General features: G+C 46.8%; 1 long non-coding RNA gene across 1 annotated transcript; it reads left to right on the top strand.

Moving 5' to 3' along the window:
* Nucleotides 1-6,128: 6,128 nt before the first annotated feature.
* On the top strand, nt 6,129-7,244 carry LOC101179074. Its single transcript, XR_179193.3, has 2 exons — nt 6,129-6,395; nt 7,045-7,244. It is a non-coding gene; the product is annotated as an uncharacterized LOC101179074 (long non-coding RNA).
* The last annotated feature ends 3,158 nt before the right edge of the window (nt 7,245-10,402 follow it).

The following is a 10,402-nucleotide window of genomic DNA, read 5'->3' as shown; positions in this document are numbered from 1 at the left end:
GGGAAGACAAGCCCCATCCCAGTGACAACAGTGCAAAGCAGGAAGGGGTTAGAGCCACAAACAGAGCACTGGTAATGGACCCGCAGTTCCCAAAGTGTGACCCACAACAGCTGCGTCACAAGGGAATGTGTTAGAAATGCAAATTCTCAGGCCCCACCTGAACTTGCCGACTCAGAAGCTCTGGTTGGGGGTAGTGGGGGCAGCTCTGTGTTCACTGCCCTGGAGGGTATTCTGATACTGGTTCAAGCCTGGCAGCTGCTGTGATAACCTCCTACAGCTGGAGATTGGAAGGAGAGAGTGCCCGCTGCTGGGGGACCCTACAAGGTTCCCTGAAGGAGGTTGCAAGGGGACAGAGTGAGAGGGGGCTTGGCAGTTCAGAGAGAGAGAAATAAAATGTAACCATTAAGTTTGTCACTGAGTTTCCAACGTTTTCGCATCGAAGTTGTTGGGTGTCAGGACTTTCCCTGAGCCCTTCTTATCCCACCGGGCTGTGCAATGGTGCTGAGCACTGTGAGGTCCTCTGGGGCAGCCACACTTGTCTGTCTTTCCTGTAGTGCTGGGAACTCATGGGGGCCAGGGTCAGAGACCATAGCAGCTCTGTGACAAATCTGCTGAATTTAGCAGCCAGGGCAACCCAAATATATTATCTTACAGTTCTGTAGGTCAGAAGACAGACATGTGTCTCCCTGGGCCCAAATCAGTGTGTCTTCCGGGCAGCCTTCTTTCTGGAAGCTCAAGGAGAGAACCCATTTCCTCGCCTTCTGCAGCTTCCAGAGCCCCCTTCCTCCACCTTCAAAGCCAACACTGCACCTCTCAGTGCTGTTCCCACAGTTCCATCCCCCTGGCCCCCTCTGACCCTGCCTCTCTTCTGCCTCCTGCCTATGAGAACCATGGAGATCATGGTGGGCCCACCTGGGTAACCGAGTATAACCTCCATCTCCAGGTCAGCTGCTTAGCAAGCTTAATTCCATGTGCAGCCTGAATTCTCCTTTGTCACGTAAGGCAGCACACTCAATCCACAAGTTCCAGTGATTAGGACATGGACATCTTTGAGGTGCATCATTCTGTCCACACAGGGCCCATGTTCCTCTCCATCTGTTAGCCTGGTGCCCCAACAGTGTAGGGTGGTGACTAAGAGTGAGCATTTGTGAGTCACATCCATCTGAGTTCAGTTTGCGATCTTCTGCTTTTCCTTGTGTGGCCTTAGGCAAGTTTCTACACTTCTCAGAGACTCTGTGGTCTCATCTGCAAACCAGCAATGACAGTAGAACCTACAGCACAGGGACATTATGCCAAAATCTTGCAATGCCCTTGTCACTGTGTTATTGTGACCATTGGAAGGAAAATTAGAGCTCGCCTTCTCTGACCCCACCTCCTATACCCACCATCTCTCTGTCACCTCTGGCAGATGGTACAGTGGGGCAGATTGTCTCCTGACCAGCAGTTTCTCCCCACCCTCTGGCCACACCGCCCATGCTGCTTGAGAAGACAGCCTGGTGCCATGCTAAGCCACATGGAGTGGCTGTAACTGACCACACACTGAGTCCCAGGATGGGCCATGATGGACTGGAGCCAATCAGTGGATCCCAGACCTCTAACCAAAACCATGTGTCCTGGATGGGATCCTGTCCACCCAGCCATGGAAGCACAGGTCTGGAGCCCACACACCATGTCTCCAGAGCCTGACTTGGCCACAGGCACAATGGAGAACCTTCGGGTGAAGCTGATGTTGAAAAAGGTGGGGGAGAGAGTCAACAGGAGCTCAACCATGTCTTCAAAGACCGTTGTTCAAGCTTCTAGATCCAGCCTTGCCTGAAGGCAGCCCTACCTGGGGATACTTATGTAGACGACCCAGTGACCGTGGATTCGCTTTCACTTGCTGCACAAGGAGTCTGGTCTTTCAGTTCTATTCAATCATCTCCCAAAATAGCACGTCTCCTATGGACAAGATTGAAGGGGATACCTTCTAGTCAAGGAAGGCTGCATCCATGTGGCTGCAAATCATTCCCTAAAACTTCATTCTTCTAAAGCAAAACAAAACAAAACAAAAATCCAGCTCATTTGTTTCACAGGAACTTACTAAGTGCCCTCCTCTTTTGTTCTGAAGCCTTCAAATATTTTTAAATCATTGTCCTTTCTCTTGGCCTCCTCTCTTCTGTCTTCATATGACCAGTTTCTTTACTCAGACCCCACATAACTTGGCTTGTAGATCTCCCATCACCACAGTTAGACTCCTCCTCCAAATGCCACTTTTCCAATCTCCTTTTAAAACTGTGAAGTCCCCAGTAACATTGGCTGGCACATAAACCCACTCTGGATGTGGCCAGATGCAGCTGATTCTAGTGACATGTTGTGTCTGTTGATGTCTGACTGCAACTTAATGTGAAGCAATGGTTCATGCTGACGGGATATCCGAGTGGGAAGGCACCCTGGTCAAGAGGGCTCTGCACTTGTGATTTTGTGTGACATATACTTGCTACTGACGGCTCTTGACGCCATTGGGAACCACCAGCAGGAACAGACACGCAGTTATGCAACCATATCCTTTTTGTCCAGTGCTCCTGGCCAGCCTCAGACAGTGACCCAGCCCTGAGTTGTCAGAGTGGATGGTCAGCAAGGTGTCAGCTTGGAATTCTCAAAGCAAGGCTGATATGGTTAGGCTTTGTGTCCCTACCCAAATTCCATCTTGAATTATAATCCCCACAATCCTCACCTGTCAAGGGCAGGACCCAATGGGAGGTGACTGGATCATGGGGAAACTTCCCCCATACTGTTCTCATGATAGTGAGTGAGTTTTCAAGAGATCTGATGGTTTTATAAGGAGCTCTTTTCCCTTCACTCATACACACTTCTCTTGCCTGCTGCGATGTAAGACATGCCTCTTCCCCTTCTGACAAGATTGTAAGTTTCCTGAGGCAACCCCAATGCTGTGGAACTGTTAGTCTTTTCTTTATAAATGACCCAATCTTGGGTATGTCTTTATAGCAGTGTGAAAATGGACTAATACAAAGGCCATCTCACCACCCCTTGCTTGCATGGGCCATTGATTTGGACTTACCATCAGGGCCCAGCGACCCTGGCCAGGCATCCCTTGGACCACTCCTCACACTGCCCAGGCTGGACAGGACACAACCCTGGAAAGGCCCGGCTCCCTCTCCACACGGCTGCTAGGCTTATGAGCTCTGAAAGGTATAGGCCTCCAAGAGCCTCCATTCGGCCCTCAATAATGAGAGGGGGAGAAGAGCCATCTCTCAGCCACGGGAAGGTTCTATCATTGCCCTCTCAGCTGGCACCCACGGCCTCTCAAGTGAAGGAAGTGGAGAGCCAGTGGCTTAGTACTAAGGGCATTTTTCATTTTGAAAGCCAGCGCAGGGAGGGGGGGGGGGGGGGGGCGAGGGGCTGGCACCGGGAATCCTCCCTCCTCCAGAGGATTCGGTTGGGAGGTGACCTCCTCTCGCTGGCCTCTCATCACAGTGCTTTGCATGTGTTCTCTTTGTGTTCCTTGGCCAGTCTTGGTCACATCCACAGCACTCCAATCTCTGACCCCATTTTCACATCAGTTTTTTTCCTCCTTCCTTCCCCCCCCCCCCCCCCTCTCCCTGTCTCTGCCTGGCTCTGTGTGTCCTCTGGCTTTTCATATATTTTCTTTATTTTTTGAGACACCGGAAACAGGTTGCCCTGGCTCTGCACCCATGGAAGCCTGGAGTTCGCAATCCAGATATCCTCAGCTGCAATCGCAGCCCTCCACAGACCTGCCTCCAGCTCTTTTTTTTTTTTTTTTTTTTTTTTTTTTTTTTTTTTTTTTTTTTTTTTTTTTTTTTTTTGCAGGCTGCCGTCACAGGTGCAATCATGGCTCACTGCAGCCTCAAACTCCCAGGCTCAGGTGATCCTCCTACCTCAGCCTCCCAAACAGCTGGGACTACAGATGCATGCCACCATGCCCAGTTAATTTTTTTTCTTTTAAAGATGGGGTCTCGCTATATTGCCCCAGCTAATCTCAAGCTCTAGGGCTTAAGAAATCTTCCTGCCTTAGCCTTCCAACATGCTGGGATTAAAGCTGTGAGCCACTGTGCCCTGTCTAAAAGGATACTCGTCATTGGATTTAGGGTCCACCTGGAGGATCCAGGATGATTTCATATCAAGATCCTTAACTTAATCACCTCTGCAAAAACTCTTTTTCCAAACAAGGTCACATTTACAAGTTCTTGGTATTAGCACACATATCTTTCTGGGGATCACCATATACTTATAAATAATAAAATTGTGGACATTGTATAAACACTGATGGCATGCCAGTCAAAGTGTTACATACTTCACTTTTGTTTGCTCATTTGATCTGATAGTCCCTATGCCATATCTCCCCCCGCTCCCAACAGGGAGTTGCACTGGACTTCCAACAAGGAAGAGAGGTGGCCTTGTCCCCATTTCACAGATAAGGAAACTGAACATCAAGGAAGGTACAACCAGCAGGTGGCAAATACCAGAACTCAGATGCATGTCTTGCAGGCTTCCAAGGCTGTGCTCCCACATACCCCGCAGCAACTGCCTTGCAGATGAAGGGGCTGGGGCTCAAAGGCTTGCCCAAGGTCCCATGGCTGAGAAGTGATGAACAGAGCTGAAATTCCACTGCTTCCCATTCCAGGCTCTTGCTGCTATAAGATGCCTCCTCCTCAGGGTCCAAAGCAGTTGGAGCAGCCTCTGGTCAGATGGCACCATGTGCTGGGTTACAATGCTGAAAATCTTCCCTCCCTTTTTCCCGGGGCCACTTGCCTCATCCCACTGAAGTAGGGCTTGGATAAGTAGCTTGTTCAGGCCAATGGAACATAAGCAGAGACAACATGCCAATCCTGAGCCAAGCCTACAGGGCATCTGGTGCTTCCTCATGGCCTGTTGAGTTCCTACTGTTACCACAAGACACCATGCCCTGGGGAGCCACTAATTCAAGGATAATGGGAGGCTCAAGGAGCAGAACTCAACTCAAATCACAGCCTGGAGCCTGGAACCTAGAGCCAGGAGCTGGGAGTCCGGAGTCCAGCCTAGCCCAGCCATGGTGCCATGCAACTCTCTTACTGGCTCATAAGTGAGAAATGCATGTTGTTTTCAGTCTCTGGGTTATGGAAAGATTTGTTACTCAGCATCCTTACAGCATTGCTAACTGATACAGATGGGTCTAAACTTGGATGGATGGTTAACAAATATGGAATATACCTTTAGAATAATGGATTATTCTCTGATTCAGAAAGAATATACAACATAAAATCCAAAATAGATGGCCCCATGCTAACTGAAACCAGTATTCAAGCTAGCTCTTTATAATTTAAAAGGAAATTGGAATTTGAGATGGGACAGGCGTTTTTCATTTGAGGTATTTTGAGTGGAAGCATCAAGATCTCCAAAAACGTACTTCTCCCTTTTTAAAGCTTTTGTTTACACCTAAAACTAAACTGTTGCTAGAATGAAACATCAATTGACAACCTGGTCCAGTCAATGAAGAATGTTCAACTTACATGTAAATACATGTACAAACATGGGCCTTCTATTCAGTCAGTCTCAATTGAAAACTTTCTTCTCAAAATTCACTCTAATATGGGGATTGTGTTTATTTATGGGTGACAGCTAATTTGCTTTCTTCCTTTAATAAAATAATTAAAATATTTTGCTCTCTGAGTTGTACTTTTTCAGGGTAATCCTTTCATTAAAAGTCATTTAATATCCTTCTGTTCTGTTATCTGCTACATTTCAACTTTTGTGTTTTCTCTGCTCTCCTTGTCTTCTGTCATATTTCTCATTAAATTTCCCCTTTTTGTTCTTTTGTTATGATGGCTTATTTTCTGCCCTAAAACAAGCTTTGAACTTAAAAACCTGAAAAGCATTTTATTTGGAATAAAAGAATCCACAGTGTCACACATTTGTCAGCTAATGTGTTCCTTCCTATGCTTTGTTTTAATTTTTCAGAGTGATTGTTTATGAACGAGGCCTTTAATTTCTTGGAGGCTCATTTGGTCTTTCTACCCATTCTTCACAGAAAATGATAATCCTCTGATAACATAATCATCACCATAGCAACCGGAGGCGATGTCACAAACAGGATTATGACTTAAGAGCCCAGATTTGCATCTCACACCCACTACTTACGCGCCAGGCACCTCTTTGGATGCCACTCCACAGCCTCGTGTGTTAAGAGGCACACAAGAGCTGCCTGATTGGCTCCCAAGCTGAGAACCAGGAGCAGGGAGAAATCATAGTGAAATCTGAACCCAACGTAGCCTCGTCAGCATCACACGCACACTCAAAGCAAAATGGCCTGCTCTTCAATGTAGTTTAGTTTAGTTCAATTGTCCTGCCCACCCCCTCCTGACCCTCCTGCCGCTGAGGGGTGGTGTTTGAAAGCACAGGTGAGTGCTTCATAGGCGCTGGGTGTGTGGTCTAATTCTGGGTTCCTCAATCTATTAACAGCTTGGGAAGAACAGATCAGAGGACTGATGCTCACCTGGGTTTGGATTCCTCCTTTAGCCTTTGACAAGTTACTTAACTGAGTAAATCCTCAATTTCCACCATGATAAAGGAAAGATAGTGTGTGACTATTATGTTTTTATTCTGGATTGAACTACTCAGTGTATTCACAAGGCCAGTGAAGGCAGCACAGGGAAGTTAGTGTGGGCTGGTGCTGTGCTCATCAAGTCCACAGACACCTTAGGGGTTGTCAGGGTATTATCTGGGTCTTCCAGGTATCCCAGTGGTTTGGTTGGCGATTGCTCACCCATTTCACAGATGGCAAAACTGAGGCTTACAGAGTTTCCCGTGATGCTCCAGTTCACAGAGCTAAAAGGAGTAGAGTGATGGCTCAGACGCGGGCCTCCCAGCTCAAGTTCTGTGCTCTGGACAGAAAGTCTGGGTGACCCTGAAGGACGGGGCAGCTGTGCAGGGACAGGATAGGCCCATCCTGGAAGGCTCATTGGCTGAGGGAAAGAGGGTACAGGGCAAATAATTCCCTTTCATCCATCCATCCCCACTATTGCTCCTAAACTTCCCTTCCACCTCCAGCTTCTTTCCTCTCTTCTCCTTGGGACAGCAACGGCACAGAGAGTGGGCCGCCATCTCTTACTGCCCACTCAACAGTTGCTGGATACTGATTATTTCAGCTCTACATAGAATTCAAGAACTATATTTGGATCTGCTTCAGAACAGTAATCCCCACAGCCTTAAAACACGCAAAATAAAAATAAATTAATCATCCATCAGCATTTTATGGTACATTTATAATTTTATTTAAATGTTTAATATCATAAAACAAGCTTGGCTCATGGAGAAAACTATTGATTTCATGAGAAGAAATTGCTCTCTTTTAAATGAAAGTAAATACTCTTTAGGGCATCCCTAGAGAGGAAATGAAGGAAGCTGTTCCCAAGTTGGCCAAATCTGGCAATTATTCTTTCAAAGGCAGCAATGTGTCACAGCAAAATGTGACAATTCCCTCAAGTGACCAGTGGGACTGATTTATGAGCAAAAGCAAAGACATTGTTCCTCCAAACGACTTTTGAGTTACTAATTCCCTGAGAGGGAAGATCATGGAAGGAGGGGGACCCAGGAGGCTCAGGGGTCCAGACCAGCTCTGAAAAGGACCTGTCTGTCACCTTTCCTCAGGGTTCTGTTATTTTGAATGGCAGATCACCATCACCTTCAAGCTCTGGCCTTGTTCTCTGATTGGTCATTCTTAGAGAGAGATAGGCTGCCCATTAAGACCCATTGTTCTGACTCTGAAATGAAGGAAAATGAAGCAATTAACATTTTGGCAGTGGGCAGAATTAATCATGCTTGACCATTTTTATTTAAGTTCTCCCCCAAAATGCAGCACCAAAAGGCACTTATTAGTTCACACAAAGAGGCATCTCTGAACAGCAAACACTCAATTATTTCGAAGTTTACTGTTGAGAAAACTGCAAAAGAAAATATGCATTCAACAGACACATTCTGAAAGGTCTTATAAAAATGAGGCTATTTTCACAGTTTCTAAGGCATATCCTATAATTTTGTTTTTTAATCATTGCAACCTACTGGATTCAATATTGAATTCTTATTTCTACCTCTCCAAACCCTCATCATAGTCTTCTGGCCATTCAGCAAAATACATTACTTTGCAAAGCTGAATGTAAGCATAGACATCATACATTCAGCTTTGCAATGTCTTACCTCCACTGTCACAAAATTAGGTAGCACCTCAGATCAGGTTAAGGAGAAATGACACATGAGATCTGTAGACTGTCTTTCTCTTTCCCATGACCATAGTGGTCAAGGGGTTGCATTGATTACCTGATTAATGGCCTCCTTGTATTCCTGTCACACTGACTCTGGGCTTGCTCAGCCAGGGGACTTTCTTTGGCCAATGGATGTCAGCAAATGTGACCCAAGCCAAGTTCTGAAAAGATATTCACTCTTTTTGACCTCTGCCACCACCAAGAGAACATATTCAGGGTTGCTTGACAGAAAAATAATCTAAAAGATTTCTAGAGGAGAATGGACTGGCCTCCAGAGCCACCCTGGACCAGGAGCCCCCAACAAGCATGCAGCTGATTGCAGCACAGCAAGCCACCCCAGGAGAGGCAGCTGAGCCTGGCTCAGATAAGCAGAACTGCCCAGCCAATCCAAAACTCAAAGAAAAATAGTGACTGGTAGTTCTTTCAAGCCATTCAGTGTTGGGATAATTTGTTATGTGGCACCATTGAGGCAATAGGTAGCTGATACAAACCTAACCCCAGCTGCCATTCATTAAGCACATGTTATGTGTCAGGGATGGTGCTTTGTAAAGTTGACACTTTACAGACTCAACTCTGATCTGCCCAGTGATGCCACCATTCAAGTGTCATTATTCTCATTTATATAGATAAGGACACATGCCTTACACAGTAGAGTTTAGTAAGCATGTGAGAAGCTATGTTTGGACCCACAGCAGTCTCCCCTTCCCTCAAGTCACCTGTCTCCACCATGACAGTCTTCCCTGAATCCCTGGCTCTGGTGCCCCGCCCTGAGCATAAACAGGTCATCGTGTGAATACCAACAACCTCATGTTGACCAGGAAGGACTAAGCCATGCCTCTGATCTGTTGACACGTCATATGACCTGTCCTGGACATGCTCTATGGGCATGAGCAAAGCCCACCTTGAATGTCTAAAAATAACCATGGGCCAGGAGTTCCTATCTGCAGCCACTCATCAGCATTTTATCCTCCCAGCTCACACACTCATCACACTGTAAAATGGGATTGCTCCAAACAAACCCATACAAGGCAGATGCCCAGCCCACCACTCACGCCCAGTGATGGGGGAAGCGAAGGTCACTCTCCCACAGCAGGCCTCCCCCTGAGATCACCCTCTTCTGGCATAAATAGAGTGTACCTGTGATGGACCAAATTCATCCAACTCTCGTTCTGAATGTCCTCCTAGCAGAAGCTGGCTACTCTTAGCTAAATTCTGCTTTGTTCCCTGATAGGCACTGGCCTGGATGCCACGAAAGGGCCAGGAGCTTACCAGTCCTTCTCACTGTATCTGCAGCTTTAAGCATGATAAGAAATACAACAAGTGTTTGTAGATAATGAATGGTCTAAATGTACATATGGGGAGTTTTACGAGCAATGTGTCACAATTCCAGCACACACTTATTTGCATCTATTAGTGTTTCTTGACTTTGGTTGCACACTAGAATCATCTGAGTTGTTCTGAAAAGCACAAACACACAGCCCCTATCCTGGAGCAACAAAACATCCTGGGCTATTTGATGGATTCCTGAGTAGAGCTATTGCTCGAATTCTCTCTGGGTCAATCTGATGTGAAGCCAGGGTTGACGGCTACCGTTCTCTCCTATTTCAATTTAAACACAGAATTTTAGCCAACTCCTTTCTAATCCTCATAATGTGATGTCATCTCTCCAGGGAGATCTTGCATAGTGTTCCCAGGTGAAGGCCCAGCAAAACTTGCGGCAAGAGGAAGTAAAAATCCTTCCCCCGCCCCTTCTATCCATGCCTGCAGGCGGCTTCACAAACTTGTTTTCCCTGCAGCTGCTTGCACATGTAATGGCTTCTAGGATAACCAATGAGCTGGAACCAGTAAGATGTGGCTGGGGGAGGGGGCTTCTCATCTGTCAGCTGGGGAGCCTTGTGGGGCCTTACATGGACTCAGCTTCTTACCAGTCCCAGAAGAGCACCCCAACGGCTCTGGGATTTTCAAGTCTGAAGCATAAGGTGGGAACCCGGCAGCAGGCTGGACCCTCCGGCCCCCCTCCCTGTTGTCCTCCATGAGCTCCTGGGCCCGTTAGTCTCAGAGCAAAACCACAGCTGGTGGGACTTATTGGATTTTGACAGCATGTTGATTATGAATATTGTCCCTTTCAGGCAAGTTAATGAAGCATC

The sequence above is a fragment of the Nomascus leucogenys genome, chromosome 13, assembly GCF_006542625.1.
Source record: "Nomascus leucogenys isolate Asia chromosome 13, Asia_NLE_v1, whole genome shotgun sequence".
In the NCBI taxonomy this organism is placed as follows: Eukaryota; Metazoa; Chordata; class Mammalia; order Primates; family Hylobatidae; genus Nomascus; species Nomascus leucogenys.
The sequence above is the reverse complement of the archived record's forward strand: the minus strand, read 5'-3'. Positions and strand labels throughout refer to the sequence as shown.